Source organism: Xiphophorus couchianus, chromosome 9, assembly GCF_001444195.1.
Source record: "Xiphophorus couchianus chromosome 9, X_couchianus-1.0, whole genome shotgun sequence".
NCBI lineage: Eukaryota > Metazoa > Chordata > Actinopteri > Cyprinodontiformes > Poeciliidae > Xiphophorus > Xiphophorus couchianus.
Window position 1 is genome coordinate 7,898,705 of NC_040236.1, and position 19,214 is coordinate 7,917,918.

Below are 19,214 nucleotides of genomic sequence, written 5' to 3' on the forward strand. Positions count from 1 at the left end.
ATTTAAATCACTGTGTGCTACTATTTTTGTCATTTTCCTTTGTAAAAGAAAATGTATAAAAAATTGTTTCCTTCTAAGGTCACAGTGTTACATATGCAATAAGTCACATTTTCAGCATGAGGACAATGGACATTACCAAGCCCCGCCCACAACCGACCCACGTGACCGCAAGTCTCACAAGCAAAGCCTTGCATCGCGTTGTTCCTATGTAAACATGACTCGATTAGTGCATCATTTCTACCGGATTTTCACAATATATCAGCTACTAAATGGACAGAGGAACTAACAAGTTCATGCCATAATCTGGGAGGAGGTTACTGGTTTCTCAGTCACAAGCTGGTTGCAAACCTGAGGCCAGCAGGTGTCAGTCAGTTATGGTAGATCTGACATTTGGTTTGATGACCTCAATATGAGAAACTACAGACTGATGGGAGGAACCAAAGAGCTCTGTAAAGGTAAAGGCAAATCTTCTGAAGTTGGAATATAATTAATTTAATTTCACATAATTACCACGGTAGAAGTCATTTGTTTGTTAAAGTTTTATGAAATATATTTGTTCTATTTGATGTTTGTTGTGAATGACGTAAACTCACAAAGGAGCGAGGTAATTAGTTCAACGTTTAGAAACTACAGCGGCTGTAATGCGCCACAGCAAAGGTAAACAAAGGTAAAATAACCCGAACAGGTGATCAACTCAAAACCACTCCTACCTTTTTACTCTCTCTCTTTGTAGTTTAAGCACACCTGTTACCGTGGCAACCGCCTGCTCCCCGCAAGAAGACCAAAGATTACGTTAAAAACATAACATTCAGTCCGTTACGATATCAAGTTTCCAGGCTTGATATTTATTTCTCGATTATTAATCAGCGATTCCCTGAACACAGCGATGGTTTATTGACTAGCTGTACTTGGTGCTAACGTGGCTAACACGAGTAACAGTTTAGTCCGAAGCCTTTTCTGCTAAAATAAAATCTTTAGTGTATGTGTAACATAGTTAAAATGGTTCAGGTTAAATCCTGCTAAAATGCACCATCTGCTGGTAAAACGGGGTATTGCATTCACCCTAGAAAGAGCGGGGTATTATGGGTAATCCTCAGAGCCATGAGGATCACTGTCGAGGTAACGTGTCTCTGCGATGTGATAAAGAAATATTATTTATAAAATATGTTTATGGTTTTCGTTTTTGCATATTATTGAAATATGTTTAATCTATGTTATGTTAGCTTTGCTATTATATTGTTTTTGTTGCGTTATAGAAATGTTTAGTTCGTAAGAAAGTGTGGCGGGAATTTCCCACACGTTAACATTATGGCTCCTCCTTGCAGGAGTTTCTTTCATGCCAGAGACTGACTTTACCTCGGTGCCCATGTGTGAAATGCAGGTATGTTTTACTAAATCTCTGTAGCAGATGGCTAATATAAGGCAGTTTTATATTAATAGTTTTATATAGATATGGTTAATGTTTTTGCATTGTTCCAAGATGCAAGTTTGTATAAGCTAAAATATAAAAATGCATCTAGTAAATTAAATGTACGCATTTTATTTTATTTTCAGAGCATTTTAATTAATTGTGTTACTTTCTTTAAAAAGGACACTCACTGGTTGTTCTGTTGATGTAAACCAAATCCACTATACGATCACTGTAATTTTCAATTATTTTATTTTGGTTACTGTATTATGGGTAATCCTCAGAGCCATGAGGATCACTGTCGAGGAGTTTCTTTCATGCCAGAGACTGACTTTACCTCGGTGCCCATGTGTGAAATGCAGGTGGAGAAAAAAGGAAAACAACTGATGCCAGATTGAGCTCCTAGTCGTTCATTTCTGCACCAAGAAGCCACCAGATACACGTAGGCCACATTGGTGCCGTGACTCGTCCAGAACTACATCGGACCGGGCTGGTGACTTCTGATCTTCACGTTGCTGGAACTCCACTGTACCATCTGGGTTTTCAACAATAGTCTAAGTAGCACATCTGAGTGTTTATAAATCCTTGGGAAAGGATATTTTCTTTTGAATGCTTTTGGACTTTTGTCAAAATGAGTTTCAGTAATTTTGGACAATCAAACATGACTCCACTCTGTAGGGGTAGAGGTAGAGGGTTCTTTAACACCCCTGTTCCATTTTCAATGGGTGACAAAGTGTTGGGTGGGGCATTACTTGATGTAAATACTGAAGATGACTCATTTGTGACTGGGGAAGCTGTCACAAATGGCCACATATGTCAGATACAGACACATTGCATATTGATCTGTTTAGCTAACGTAAGACTGTGTAGCAGACAGGCTTCAAGGTGTAGAAGTTGTATCAGTTCTGCCATTATGCTGTACTTAGCTAACGGGAAGCTAAGTGTGTTTGTGAGACGGCCAGGCACGTGACCACGTAGAATGGGCATCAGCCAATGAAAAGCGGCCCCTCTGGTGAGGTTCATTCATGTGGAATACATATGAAGCAGCCAATAACATAAAGGTGAACAAAGGTGCTTTTCTAGCTGGAAATACCATCACTATTTCAAGTTTGTGTCACCTAAAGAGGACAATATTAAGGTTTGCTATACACTGTGCTGGTGACAAAGTTGTACCTACCTTCAAAAACACTACGTCACATTTAAAGACTCATACTCAGTCACAACATGAACTGACAGAAAAAGTTCCACCAGGTAGCGAACAGAATAGCTGCAAGTGGTTCCACATCAACAAAGCAAAAGCTGGATTTAGGTACAAAACCAATGTTTTTTCTTTAAATAAAAACAATTATTTGCTATTCTGAAGGTGCAGTGTGTAACTTTTCTAAACACAATGTTTTTACATATTTGTTGTACTGTCAGAATAACTGACAGTATTACATGAAACAGATAATCTATGGAAAAAAAAATCAAGCTCCTCTGCCTCTTCCCTGTGGTTCTACAGCCATCTACATAAATGCACTGCCCAATCAGAGCCAGGAGGAAGGTCTTAGCGCTGTCAATTACACCCATATACCTGTATTCAGTCCATATTTTTAAAGACGTTGATTGCTGAAACACTTGAAAGCTAAATTGGTATAATTGCATTTTGTACCAATTTGATGGTTGAATAACCTAAATAACAGATTAAAAACAATAGATATCTTTCTAGTTGAACACGTGTATCTATACAATAATTTAGCAGCAAGAAGCGTTTTTTAATTGAAAATGTTGCTTATTCTGTCAACATGGTTTTTGACTGAAATAGAGTTAATTACATATCCTCCCATTAACTCCATTAGAACCCCTTTTTTTCTTCAAGAAAATACCATGCTTCTATTTTGCACTTTTGGAATAAATATTGGTATATATTTTATTTAAAACAACCATTACTACTTTTTTTGAACTTCACTCAAAGAGCCATAAGTCTCATCACTGGTTATCGTTAAAAATGCACTTCAAATAAAGTAAGTAAGAAGTTATATTTCAAGAGTTTGGCTTGGCCATGCAGTGCCCTAATATTCACAGTGAGGAACAGATCGTAATGGGGACACAGCAAAACAGACATTAGCCAGTTGAGACTTGACAATGGAGAAGCAAGACTACTACCTTTGCCTTTGTAATCTAAGTTTGATATTTTTCTCTCTTCAGCATTTGTGTTGCAATACACATCACAAAATTTCACTTTTGTTAATTGATTCTTTTGAAGTGGAGCGCAAAGAGTTTTTCATCATCATTTTGTCAGGAAGCAGCTGCCAGCTGCATAGCAAATCCATAAAGTAATCAGTTTCTTTATGGGGGCCCTTTCTTATTGTGTTATGCATTTCTTAAACTGCATATGGCCTTTGATTGGTCAAGACATACTCTTAAATAGCTTGATGCTTCGACAAATCATGTGTTACTTACGTATATACAGATGAAGAAAAAGCAAAAATTTTGTCACTCAATTTAGAAGGTGAAACACTCAATATATAGATTCATTACACAGTGAAATACTGTATTTCCAGCCTTTATTTTGTGTCATTTTGATTTACACATAATGAAAATTATCTAAGACCTCCTTTATTTTTAAATTTACTTCAGTGAAGATCAAAAATGATTAGAAATCCAGGAAGCTTCTTGAATTTTGAAATGAAGTTTGGCAAAGCTCAGGAATGAAGTGATGCTGTAAATAAGTCATTGCAGTTAACAATTTCATGAATGCAATTTCATTGAAGTTAAAGTCTGCATTAATCAAGTATAAATCTTCAGTAGCATGTCAATCACTAACTGTGTCCAATGAATATAGCCTGCCATATTCGGTTCCTTGTCACAACACCCCAATTTTCTGACAATGGATCTTAAATATTTCACTCCAAATAAGTTGTCTGGATAAATTTGTACACCTACTTGTCCAGTCTTAGTGGTCGGTCTAATTGTTGCAGTTTTTTTGTCCATGGAGTTTAAAGTGTTAATATAGAGGGAGAGATAATCTTTCACTGGTTAAATGACATCAAGTGTGAGTTTGTGGTGATTTTGGCTTTCTGAGCCTTTAAACATCAAACTGTGTCTTGAGTACTCCACTTGTATCCATATTTTTGCTGCCCCAGAAATGAATTTGTCAGTTCATTTGATCCACTTGAGATTGTTTTTTTTTTATAACTGCTCAATGCTTGCTTTTAGCTCCTCTTGGTAATGGTGTTGGTCCTCCATCATTAAAACTGTTCCTGAATATTCTGATCATTAATATTTGGTGAGCTGGAGGGATTCCCTGCCTGTGTTCTTCCATCCATTTTTCCGGTTTCCAGGGGCAGGAATGCAAGTGCTTAAAGTGGCAACAAGCTGTGGCAGTTTAATAAGCTCCATATCCAACAGTGGATATGGAGGAAATTCTGGCAGGAGAGTTTGATTTGCTGATATTACTTCCACTTTCAAGAGTGACCCAGACAGCAATTTTGTCTCTCTATTTTTCTTCAATAAAGTAAAAATGTTTTATTAATTAATGGGTTCATCTATTTGGTGTTTTTTACTCCTTAATGGTCCCATCTGGGTGCCATTATTTGATGTGATGTTTAGAGATAGTACAGCTGGCTGATATGGCTGAAAAACTCACAAAATAAGGGCTTCATGTCCTTATTAGGAATTGTTAATATTGATATTTATTGACTAGTTTTTGTTTATAAATATCTCAAATACTGCCAAATTGGTGGCATGACCTTTTCTGTTTAATCCACAGTTTTCACTCCATGCTGTTTATTTTTAAGCACTTATGAGGCACATTAGCGAAACCTGAAACTGCTGCAGCGCAAGTTACTCAACAAGTTGTTGCTAGGTAACCAAATAGTGAGTTAGCTGTTGCCACCTACTTTGTTTAGCTCACCGTGAGAGGTTGAATGGCTAAGGCCTTTCCTCTGCTATATCTGCTATGTGGTTCTGGATTGATTTGTTGAATATTCTATATATTGAAAAAAAAAATCAAAAGGATGTACACATCCATACATCCACTATCTTTCACATAGATACAAAATCTACAGCATTAAGGAGACAGGCATTCAAAGCATGTAGATTCAATTTGATTTTGATTTTTACATAGTTGACCACCTAATTATTCTTAAGTGAATTCACAGCATTTACACAAAATAGCTCATGTTCTCCGATTATATGTTGTCTGAAATAAAGCTTAAACTATATAGTGTTGGTAAAAAAAAAAAAAAAAAAACGTACTGAACATGACCATGTTTATATATAGCTTCTTACAAAAAGGAATTAGCCACCAGTGGGAGCACAACAGTCTGTTATGGCACTGATTCCACCATATCAAACCAGAAAGCAGTTGCTCTAACGTTAGTGGAACAGGAGGTAAAAATTGACTGCAAATGTTAAACACCAGTAGTGAACATGTTCAGTACTGCTTTAAGGTCTATTCTGTTCAAGATGAAGAACGGCATTCATCTCAATATATTCCGGTTTTAAATGTATGACAAAGGCTAGTATCACTGTCTTTTTTTAACTTAAGATTTCATCCAGATATCTCCATGTTTCATATACCATGTATCCTGCCCCTATTTACCCAACTCTTTTCATCTACATTTCTTTTATGTCTCAATCCTTCCCTGTCATATTTCCATTAACCATCCTTTCATCTGTTTTTCAGTCACACGTTGCCTTCATCTAAAAGAAATGACACAATGGGTATTCACAGCATGTTCATATAATTCATGGCAGCCAAGCAGTAAATGTCAAGCCTCAGGAACTTCAACTATCTGTGTTCCAATGAGGAGTATTTTACCAAAAGGACACAACTACAAATATCAGAAACTCTTTTACATTTGCTTTTGTTGGGAGATGGCAAAAACCCAGAACAACATAGGACTGAAAACTGACAAATAAATCAGAATTAAATTTGTTTCAGGAAAATCTAACACTATGAATGGCTTAAATATTTGATATAGAATTGGATCCAAAAGGAAATATAAAAGGAAATGTCAAAGAGAGCATTATTTATTGTGACAGCTTACCCATGAAGAACAGGGTCTATTTTTCTGGGTAGCCTGAGCTTTTAAACTGTTTGGATCTACACTGAGAATCAAATATATAAAGCTCAGAAAGAGCTGCTGGTGGCTACTAGTTGCTTTTCTATTTGGCAATATTGGCACAAAGGTGAAGCCATTGTTCGGTGTGGAGCCTTGTAAAAAGTTGTACAGCGTCACTTGCACATGCTTTTTTACTTCTGGACATAGGCACTAACCCGTGGACATGTAAGGGTGAACATAGAAAATATAGATAGATTATTTTTAAAAAGCCGACATTCTGATGTCCAAGTTTTTTGTGTTCTACCTGTTTTTTGTGGCTTCGAAAATGGTGGTTCAGGACCTTCCAAACCCTACATTTGTAATAATTTTTTATATCTTTTCATACTGACACATTTTACAACAGCAACAAAAGTGAATGATCTTCATTAAATTAAAGTGATCCTTCCGTTCATCCAGTTAAGATGCTGGATGCTAGTGCGGTTTTGACCAGTTGTACTAGGTCCTAAATCCAAAAGGTTGCACATGGTTAAAAAAATGCCACAATATGAATGTATTTATAAGTATACCAACTGTAAAAAAAGAGGATAATTTAATGTTAACTTTGGACAAAACGTTTGGCTCTTTCCTCTTTAATTTTTCCGGGATCCTCAGCGAGTGGCGGCGTCGTGCTAAAGTGAAAACAACAACAAAGCGTGTTGACGTCACAGATCACAGAGTTTAATCCCATACAAAGCAACGCATGTATCAATTAACAAAGCTGCAGAGGTACAGAGATATGCATTTTTCTCATAAAAATAAAGACAGACAAGGGGAAGACAGACAAACACAAAACAAAGACAAACAAAAAGGCAAAAAATAGTGGCCGCTCTCTGTATTTTTTCTCCTGACGCGTAATCTTATACTAAAGAGGTGTTTCTCTATTTAATTTATGCACTCAAGGCGTTCCTCTTGTTGACCAACTGGAAACTCCCTTAAGCACTCAGAGAAACTTGGAACTCCCCTTAATTTACGGCAAAGATCAAAAGGTCATCTGTCTTCGAGCAAACCGCTGCGCTCTAACTCCCCCGTGGCTCCCACGGTCATTCTGAGTACAGAACGATCCTGAGATAAGACCTCACAGATACCTGTGAAATCTAAAGTCTCTGTCTCCCAAGGAAAATGCTAATTTTATGGCTTCGCCTCACAGCAGGGAGACTCCATTGAGTGATCTGCATTTTGGCCCCTGTTTGTCTGAATGCCTGCTCATCTGCTCAACAGAAAACTGTTCCAAATAAGAGTGCTGAATATACCTTTAACACATGTTGTAAGATTAACTGTATTAAGCACTAAAAATGATCATTTTTCCTTAACACAACATTATCTAAACTTTTTTTTCATTAATATATTAGGATCAGCAATGAATTTCTATAAGAAATGTCTGGATTTAGTTGAACACCTGGTAATCTTAAATAAAGCAGTGCTTATTTTCCATCGGAAACCCAATAATATCAATTTGATGCTAGCCAATCCAATCTAAAACCCAAGTATGATCTATCAAAGTCTGTGACAAAATAATTGAATAACAAAGAAAACATGTTTAAATGATGTATACTGGAAAAATAAAAGGAAAAAACTTATGCTTCACAAACCTGAAGTGCTCCAGACCACTAGGTGGAGTCAACCACTAAATCAAATGGGACCAGACACTGTTTTATTTTTTTGTTTGTATGTTTCAGAGTTTGCATCATTTATGTGTTTGCAGCCCATTTTGCCATTAGCTGCACATCTACACTGTACTACTCTACCATGATCTAGCACACAGTTTACAGACCTTTTTATTCTCAGCTGGTTTAAGAGTCTTCCCACCCTTTTGTTTAACTCTCCAGGCTGCAATTTTCTTTTGTTGATGGTTTAAAATCCCAACAGTTGCCAAATGAAATAAATTTTGATTTAAGTGAAAGCCAGTCATTAATGTTGCAACATCCCGGAACATTTGAACTTCGTTCCAGGATGATTATATCAACCTAAAATCAGGCCACTCTTCTTAACATTAGAGCTTTGAAGCTGGACTGTGTATAAGTTATCCAAAAATCTGAGTATATCACAACCTTTCATGGTTTTCTGCAACCCTGTGTAAGCATATTTGCATATTTTTTATCTTAAAGAACACAAAGCCACATGGGAGTTTTTGTTACATCATTGCTCTTCCCTGTGTTTTTTCTTATCTCTTTTAAGTGTGTGTAAAACTGTCCTGTTTGAAAGAGGGGGGGAAAAAAGTTCAAAGAACTCCCCACAGGGATTGGAGCAACAAACCAGTAATATTGCAAGAAACATGAAGCAGGCCACAAATCAATTTTTTATTATTATTTTCAGTTTATCTCTGTGCAGTTTTAGGTAGTGCAAAAGCCTTTCTTTGACTCTCAGAACTTCAAAATGAAAACATGGTTGCACACTGAATACATTTAAGGTTTTATTTACGGTATATAAATAATGACAATCCATCATTCCCCATTCTCTTAAGAAAATATGCTCTAAAATATTACTGCTGGAGTCTAGCAGTGATATTTTATATATTTTTTTCAAACTTTGTTTATTTGGTTTTTAACAGGAATTGCATAGCCATACATTTACAATGTGATACATATAAAACAAATCATACAATTCCCTTAAGTTATAAAAAACAAAACAAAAAAAACACAACAAAACGACCTCCAATCACTCCCAGGCAATAAGAAAAAGTCATAAGAACAAGGACACACACAAGAAAAAAAAAAAAAAAAAATGTTTTGAGATAAATAAAAATTAAGATGCATTCTGCCACACCTAAAGAAAGTACAGTTTGTGACCAGGAAAGTAAATATGGAACCATAAGAAAAGGAAAATCCGAGATAAAGGACACAGGATGAGCCGACAAATACATACACGAAGGACTAGACTGGGACAGAATGGAAATTAACTTGACCAACCAATCGTAGCAATGGCTGCCAGATTTCTGCAAATTTGTCAGAAGAACCCCGTAGTGACATCCTAATTTTTTCAAGTTTAAGAAAATAAACAATATCCCTCAACCAGAGTATGAAAGAAGGAGGTTGTGGTTATTTCCATTTGAGAAGAATTATCCTCCTTGCAATAATGGTCATAAAGGATAAAGAATTTTCTTGGGAAGAGGACAAAGGAGATGGTCCCGAAAACACCCCAAACAAAACACTCAGGGGGTTCGGATCAATTTTTCTGCCAACCACGTTTGATATAACAACAAATATCTCTGTCCAAAAACTCTTCAGCTGGGGGCACAACCAAAACATGTGTATAAGGTTTGCAGGAGACTGTTGGCACCTATCACAAACTGGGGAAACCGTGCTATAAAATTTAGACAGACGAGCCCTGGTAAAGTAAACGCGGTGCACAAGCTTGCATTGAATAAGACAGTGCCTAGCACATATAGAAGACTTATGTACCCATATTAAGATACGTGACCAAAGCTCGTCAGGGATAGCAGTGATATTTTAGAACAGTTTAAATGAGTTGAAAGATGACAGATGAATCCTCTTCTGCAGTCAACTTGAATTAGTTTTATTCTGTTCTGATACCAAAAGCTTTGGTCAGAATACCTTCACATTGCATTGTAATCAACTGTGTACCATTTTAGATATGTTATCATACAGAACCATACTGAGCATGCTGGCCCTTTTAAAACCCTGTTTTAAGGTAGACTGTGATTTATATTTTGTTGTTATCTGAGCTTTAAAAATCCAATACTAGCTTGCCAAAAACATTCTGTGATTTCAGCAACTAAGGCTACTAAGAATAGACTTTTAGAGAAGGTGGGATGAGGATGGGATGCAATATGCAGTTTTATGTGGAAAAGTTAGCTGTGAATGATGATAGAGGGGGAAAAAATCAATTATAAGTCCATTCTTATTGATAGAGTAACACTTTTCCTTTTCATATTTGGATAACAGTTACTACAATATCCCAATATTCAAACATATTTAGCCTGAAGATGGACATGCTTCTATCTTAAAAGTTTCCTACAAATTATTTGAGCAATACTCAGGCTGATAACATGTTAAAACTGCAGGTCACTTTTTTACAATGGTGATTTTCATTTATGTTCTTTAAAGCTGTCACTCTGTCCTCTGGCTCATTCCTGAAGTCCTACTGTCATCTGCACAAATACACCGCTTGGTCAGAAACAACCAATCAGAGCCAGGAGAAAGGTCTTCTGTCAATCACACCTGTGTGCTTGAGGTCACCTTAACCATAAGATGCTATTGACATATCCACCAGTTGCTTGTAGGGTGTGCTACAGAATGCATTGTTTTCTGTCCTACCATAAGTATAAATGTGTTAAAAGTAAATAAATTGCTAAATGATACTGCATCCAGGATTTGTGATACTGTGAGCCTGTTTGTTTTCCAAACCCACTGGAAGCCCCCTTGATTCTGGAAATGGCATGTGCTGCTTGACATATCAAGATCCTACACTAAATAAATTCACAAACTAACTTCTAGGTTAAAACAGAATGTAGATGGATGGATTAAAAAAATAGGATTTCAGATATTTGGTGGTTGCATTACAATTCTTAAACCTCCCTGACTCATAGTAAATACTTTTTGCATTGCTAATTAATTGCTGGACAGCTGTCTGTGGGTTCTAAGATCTTTCGAGCCAAAGGACTACTTCTGTTCATAGCTCACCCTAAATGTTTTCTTTTAGCATAGCAGGGAGAGCAGTTGGATTGCAGATGAAATTAGTAAGAGTAACAAAGACTTACCACCTCTCCTAATGGTATCTGACAACTCTTTCCTTCCCCGGAGGGTTACACTGGAAAGAACACAGTGGTGAATTACAGAGAAACTCCTCAAGCCAAGTCAAAAAAGGAAAATGGTTCTTTTTAATTTTCAGATTTTCCTTCTGAATCTAAAAAGTTATTTTTTTCCTCACATATAGACTGTAATGAAGCGCCAAATAAAAACAATAAAGGAACAAGATCAGCAAGAGCAAACGAGCTTGTAGTGGATAATATCATAAGGAATGGTTTTAGAGTACAACCCAAATTAAGGAGCGGCAAAAACAGAGAGTTAATGATGAATGTTTAATATAAAAATGATGAACAAAACTTACAAGCAGGAACACAAATAACAAAACCCAAAATGAACTCAAACAACTCAAACATTGGGTGTAAGCACATTTTTTAATTGAGTAGATTTATTTTATATAGTAGATTAATTTATTAATAAACCAGAATTTCAAAAAGTACACATCTAAGACTTGAGTGTTATTATTTGTATCTTGATTACCTCAGGGTGTTATGCAAGAACTCCACGCAAAAAAACAACTTTATGACCTTTTACAGCAGGAAAACAGTGACTGAGCTGTCAATGCCACTACAGAATATTAAATGCCTAGTAAGCATTGTAGTTGGAGGAATTAACAAAAGAGGCACATAAAGTACATATTGGCTTTAAGAATCATGGACTGTGAATACTTTTCTTGAAATCTGTTTTTCAAGCAGTTTTGCTCAGTCCGTGATCTTTTAAGCCAATACAAAGAGAAAAGCAGACCTGGCTCTAGACTGTGGAGAACATTTTGGTTGACTTGTAGCTTATTATATAAGCAACGATAAAGATGTGAGGAAATAGGTTGAAGACTAGAAGTCGTATTCCAAACTTATGGACAAAAGATTCTTTTTTTCATTATTTCACTATAGATGGCCAAATATTACTTTATAATGTTACAATAAGGCAAAAATGTTTTAAAAATCTCAGAAAGTATTTGAAAATCTCTGGGCCAGCTAGTGAACACAAAAGCATGTCTGGGAAGTTCTTCTTGGTTATTTTTCAAAGAATATAATTTTATTTTATTTATTTTTTTCAGTGCTTAAAAATAAGCGTTTCAGTTGAAAAACTGAAACATTGAAAAAGGTGGTTCAAATACCTCCTTGCATGTCCTTTGTAAAATTGTTCTTTTACTAAAATAGAATGCTGTTTATCTTACCTAAATGTTTGACCACTATTTTTCAAAATAACTTTATGTTTTGTTACATTCTTATGTAGCTGATATATCTGATCTTCTGGGAACATCTCTGCTGTTCGTGTGGTCCAACAAGGCATGATTCATCAGTTTGGCATGCATTGTTCTGAAGGCACCTTTCTTATCCACATACAAAGGTTCAGTTTGGCTCTGTTTCTGTCTGGAAACAAATACATTTTGTATTTATGCCAAACTCTTGACAAAATCTCAAACATCTGTCTGTTTGGGAAATCGTGTACCTGAACACAGAAGCCAAATAATTACATTACAATGCTATGAAGACATTATAGCTAACTACCTTTGGTGCATTCATTGATGGCTGACTGCATAAATATATAACAGTAACAATGTAAACAGAAAAAGGAAATCCAAGACATTTCAAAAGTCAAAATAAATCGCCTTATATCTATGGAAGAGTATTACATCTCCTGTTTTATTAAATATCATGAGCGCTTAAAGCAATCCTGTTCAAAGCACATTATGGTCCCTAAGGCCTTTTTGATAAGAACGTTCAACAGCATAATAACACTAATGGATTATTTATTAGGATCACAGGGGACATGCAGGAAGACACAAAAATTGGTTTAATGTGGTTCCTGAAATATTACAGTTTTATTGCTCAGGCTGTTGTGAAAACCTGTCCACCCAAATTGTTTTAAACGGTTGAACCCTCATCATCCTGCCAGATAAACACCTGAGACCACATTTCACTTTTCAATACCTGGTGGGTATAAAAATGTAAAGACTGTGGATTTAAATCTTGGCTTGGGCGATTTTGGTTGAGCCTGCATATACTCATAACACATTGATTTTATGGATTTTTATTATATATATATATATATACTAGAGTATATATAAAGTAGTTTGTAGTAGTAGTTTGATTAATCTGCGTTATATAACATTGACGCATTAAAACTTTTAGTTTAATCGCATGTGTTTATGAGTTAACATTGACAGCCCTAATATATATACAGTCCCTTGCATTCATGTTTTCCGCTGTTGAAATAGCTTACTTGTAAATAGTGTGTATATAAGGTGTGTCTTTATTACATAGACAGAACTGTAGTTCTATGTTGGCATTGTTCTTTGCAATGTTTACAAAAATCTTAACAAAATTTACAAGAACCACCCCAAAACTATTCTTGATCTGATTCATTGCTTAAAGTATGTCTGCTCCAAAGGCAGAGAAAGCTTGCAGACTTTACTTGTTTTATTCAATGACATTTGCCAAACAAAAGCTGAGAAATAATCCAACTTTCTTTAGGGCTGGAAACATAATATGTGAATATCAACCAAGACATGCTCTAGGGATCTCTCTTCCCTTCCATCTTCCTACCATGACTAGGAGGAGGTTTTCCGAGGAAAACAACAGCTAGTGCAGTGGGTGCTGCGGGCCAGATGGAGTAGGAAGCAGCACTTAACGTAAGGGAATGGATTAGAGAGGCTGATTATGCCTCAGAGGTGAGTGCAGAACAAAGTTAAAAAGAGAAAGAAAATGTCTTGAACAAGAGACAATTTCTTTGAATGTGAGAATGCATTCAGTTCTTGCGGCTTTGTTTGTGTGTATTTTTAAGTGTTCAGTATGTCTAGTCTAGTCATACTATGTTGGTGGAGATTATCAGACATGGTAATCTTGCCTGTTTGAACAAATGCATTGGGACTGTCTTTTCTCATCAAAACATTTGTCATAACCATCCCACCATCAAATGTCAGTATATATTTAATCCTGTTCAGGATCCTGTGGGTGAATCGATTGTACCTGGAGCCTGGGAGTACCAGGGCTTTCGACCTCTCCCCTGACGTCCCGAAACAGGGTCAAAAGACCCTGAGTCCAAACTGACGACTCTGATGGCTCAAATTAGCATCCCTTCTTCAATTGTAAATGTGGCCATTGATCGTTAGGCCAGAAGGTAGGAGTGTGAATAGTCCATGTTGGGGGTGGGTGCGATCTATGATGGAGGCAGCTCTACAGTAGACTCTCCTGTAGGTAATGCTCTTCAGTTTAGTTTTGAAGCATACATGAAGTGTTTTTGGAGAGATGTGACCTTTTGCAGCTGATCCATGATGTTGTGCTGCATTATCCAGGTCATTTTGCCAAATGTACATAGAGTTTGCAAAACATACAATCTGTTTCAAGAAATATGCAAAGGTTTTTCTAAAAGAAATTAGTAATGTTTTTCTTTTAAATAAAGCTAAGTGGGTTTAAAATGACAGTTTAGAAATAAACTAACCAAATTAATTGTGTTGATCCACCTCAAAAAAATCATGCAAAAAGTGTAAGCAAACGAGATCTGGGAGACTTTGCACATGCAAATTTGCATGCAGCCTTTTGTGCTGTGGAGGATAAATAGGTGACTGCTTCACCTATTTAGTTCACAAGAACTAATGGCATTTATTTCAGTCATTATCTTGCGGGGGGTGACCAAGGTTCCATCACTATGTGACAGCTGGTCAGCAAACCTGGCAAACATGATTGACATGGCAGCACTGAATGCACATGTGCTTTATCAGGCATGCATTGGGGTGCAGGAGAGACGGGTGGACTTCCTGGTTGAGCTTGCAAAAGAGTTCGGTAACTCTCATGTGAGTGAGAAGAAGGCACACAAGGAGAAACTGCTTCGGCAACAACCTTCCACACCCAGCTCAGGCAAAAGGGCGAAGTGTCAGGTCAACCATCGATGCAGGATGCGTGTCCCGAGGCCGAAACATCATCAGTGACCCCTCACACCCCCACCATGGACTGTTCTCCCTGCTGCCCTCTGGAAAGAGGTTCCGCAGCATCCAGTGCAGGTCCACCAGGTTCCGAAACAGCTTTTTCCCACTTGCCATCAGACTGCTGAACTCTTAAGTGGACTGCACTCAAAAACTGGTCTCCACTTTATACCTTGCACATGTACAGAGCTAAATAACTTCTATTTTACTGTCAGTCCTGCACTTTATATTTTATATTTAGATTTATATTCATATTTTATACTGTATTTTATTTTACTCTGGAGTAACCTCACAACATTGGAACCTCAAACATTGTCCTGAGCCGTATGCAACGAAATTTCGTTCTGTATACACCCTGTGCATGCAAAATGACAATAAAGTCAGTCTAAGTCTAAGTCTAAGGAACAATTGTGCAACTGTGAGATGCGTTGAGGCCATTACCAGGGTAATTATAAGGTAATGGCCTTATTTACAGAACAAAAGCGCCTGCTAGCTAAAATCCTTCAGGTCAGTCGACCCATCTCTGGGCTCCAAAGGTAGAAATGTTAAATGACCTTTCTCTGGTACTTCCAGTGCTAACCCATTCACCATTAGCAGGGATATACTCTGGATTCAAGTCCATCTCAGGACCATCTATCAATCCACTAGTTACAAGGGGGCACTGATGTCTATCACCAAGTTATTGGGTGAAAGGAGTGAAATGCAGGTACTGAGAGCTGAATAGTGGGTGATCCTAGGAAAGATTAGTAGCCAGGATATTCCACAGCTAATGCCAATTTAGACAGTAATGATTTTAAATCACGGAAAGGGAAGTGATAAGTGAATTGGTAGTTACCTAGATTTCCACTTACCTTATGATATATTATTTACAGTGACGTGCGGTCAGGGGAGGCAGGTGAGGCACTGCCTCACCTGCCATCATGGAAAGAAAGAAAATATATAATCATAAAGTAATTTAAATTGTTATATTCATCCGGTGGTTTGCACTAAAAAATATTTATTTTTCATGTAGCTTCACCAATTTCGATTTTTATTTGTTCAAAATCGCTGAATTTTCTTATTTTCCCATTCAAATGCTTGGAAGCGATGCCGGTGAGGCAGCAGCGAGCTCTGCCTCACCTTGGATTGCGCAACCCCTGGCTCTGCGCTGGCTGCTAAGCGGAGAGAGCATGTTGCTGTACGGCGTCAATAAAATGGTTTAAACAAATTTAATATGTGAACTTATTTCCAATAGTTTAGCTTATGTATATAATGTACAGTGCTTTTTGTCACCAACTGTGTTTGTGTAACGTGTTTCGTGTAATGAGCGATTATAAACGGCAGAGAACAGGTTCGAGGTGAGGCAGGCAGTTCTCTTGCCTCATGGCAGGGGGCGCTCAAGATCCCAGACGTTCGTCTTGTTCACTCCTCAACTGCCGAGTAAGTGACAGCGAGCTAGGCTAAACGATTCGGGAAGCAAGTCAAGTGCAGCGATAGATTATAATAGAGATAGTGATTTTTTTCCTCTCGCTCATCCCGACTTTCGACATGAATGACTACATTACAACACTAAAAAAGTTTTCTCAAGTGGACTTTCAATCGAAGCAGGTAAGACAGTAATAACATTTATTTTGTTTTGTTTTTTAAGGAAATGTGTGTTTTGTGAGCTACAGTTTGTATGTGTAAGGATGCAGAAGTGAAACATAACCTGTAAACTGCTGTCAATCTATGCATCTATTTGCAAATCTGATTCTGATGACGTCAGTGCCTCACCAGCTATGAACCTCACCGCACGTCACTGATTATTTATCAAATGACTCATCATCTCTTAGTGTAATACTGTAAATCAGTGTCTTCACAACCATTTTACAGTAAAAATAATCTCAAGTCAGTTTTCAAAAATGTCAATCCAATCTCCAAACAGAAGAAAAACATTTCTTGTAATTCATTGTCCCTCAATTTAACAGTACAATTTCAGCCACATTAATATTTAACACAAAGGATAATTATTATTATTATGAACTCATAACAAGAAGAAGACTTTTCATATTTTAATCAAAAATTTGTTTTGTAACATTAAGAACATGAAGAACATAGAGGTAGAGCTACAGAACGATGTTGAAGAGGTGGAATTGGATTTAACCTTAAATAACACTAGGACAGAAAGATTTTAATCATTTTGGCCCCATTAACTACTTATTTAAGTTTAAATATATTTTATAGAAACCATTCTTCGTGTTTTCTGTATTAAAAACTCGATACACAGCATCGGCATATATCAATACGATGAATGTTTTTTCTTGTGGGTGCTAGATGATGGCCTTCTACTTCACTTAAGATTACAAAATATACCTTAAATTTCCTCTTTTGTCTAATTTTAATCCATTCTCTAAAACCTTCCATAAATATTTATTTGTCGAGGCTTCTCTGTTCATGGTGTACAGCACCAGGTTTCCACACAAACAATTGCACCTTCATTCATTTTCCACATCATACTTGTTCTTCATTTACAAAAAAAAAATGAAGGAGACGGAGAGTGCATGCGCGTGTGCCTGTGCCTCTTATGTGTGGGTGGTGGTAGTGGGGTGCTTAAGGGATGCCTGAGGCGAGACAAAATGTAAGCACAGCATGAGTAATGAAATAATGACTGAAATATAAAAGGACGAGGCAGGCCATGCTCTCTCTATCCGGGGGCCGACAGGTGTTTGCTGGAGCACCAGAGCAAAATCCATTTGAAGGCTGTCAGGATGGCTGCAGTAAAGTAAGGGCGCTGTAATTACAAGCCCTTCATGCTGACACAATTCTTTAACCCCCACTCATGAAGTGCTAAACAGGAAAGAGGTTGTCTATCTGTTATGTGTCTGTCTGACATATTTCTTTTGAATGCGAACAAAAATGTGCTCACGTTGAATCTACCTTTAAGCAAAGTGAATGGATTTGGTAAAGGTTGTTCATTCTGATTCCTTTTTTTAAGAGTTGATAACAGGTTCATGGTTCTCAAGGTCGTATGCTCTAATTACCACACGTAGTACTTAGGATCCCTTCAAAAGTACATGGAATACATTTTCAAAACAAATTGATTGTATCTTGAATATGATCAAATTATTTAGATGTAGAGTATAAACAGCCAAAACATGGTTAAAGCACCTTGATTTTTGTTTAATCGTGAATCTTCTCAAAAGAGAACTGAAGTGGATGTTAGCAAAAAAAGAAATTTAAAGAAAATGAATGAAATCTGAAATATACTAAAAGATGACAGTTTTTCCACTGTGGTTATGAAAATGTTATTTCTCTGCTAACTCCAACAGTTCTTTCTGTTAATTTTTGTAACTCCTAACTTAACATTTTTGACTTAATAAAACATAAATAAAAGTCCAAAACCTGTAGTACCTCTGTTTCAAAATGTTTGTCTGGGTGTTGGGATAGTCCATTAAACTCTGATTTGACCATTAGAAAGGCAAGCATATAAATTACTCTATTGAAGGTGAAGATGTTGAAAGATGTTTCTAAATCCCTCAATTTCCTCCTGAAATACCAAGACTATTCAAGCTTGTTTGATTTTTATAAATTCACAAAATATCCTTTGCCCCCATTCTCTGTTTACACCTTTTGTTCTTTTTATTTTGGGCTATTTTGACCGTATATCATTTATAATTGAACTTCCACCGTCCATATAACATTGCAGTTTTTTTCTGTCAAAACAGTTTTCTCTGTGGTCAATACAATGTGTGCTGCCTTTTGTAAGTTAAGCTGGACCAGCAAGGTTGAAAACCGCACTAGAACGCCCCCTGGTGGATATCCTGTTATGTTTTGGTGACGCTAAAAAAGAATATAGATCCAAGATGGTGGAACGCAACACCGAACGGTTCATGGATTAAGCTGATTATTAAGTTATATGTCGTGTTTCAGACAGGATTTGTTCGTAAGTGTTGGTTAATTGTGAAAGCAATAATTGTCTCTTTGTTTTATGTGACTGGTGTAAATAATTGTACGCTGGAGTCATTTAGGAAAAAGGTTTTATTTTTATTTTTAGCTAGCAGCAAGAATGGCTA

The 19,214-nt window shown here is 36.8% G+C and overlaps 1 long non-coding RNA gene across 1 annotated transcript; it reads left to right on the top strand.

Annotated features, from left to right (window-relative positions):
- The first annotated feature begins 986 nt into the window (after nt 1-986).
- Nucleotides 987-1,386, top strand: LOC114151157 (uncharacterized). The gene is made up of 2 exons (XR_003596890.1): nt 987-1,119; nt 1,326-1,386. It is a non-coding gene; the product is annotated as an uncharacterized LOC114151157 (long non-coding RNA).
- The last annotated feature ends 17,828 nt before the right edge of the window (nt 1,387-19,214 follow it).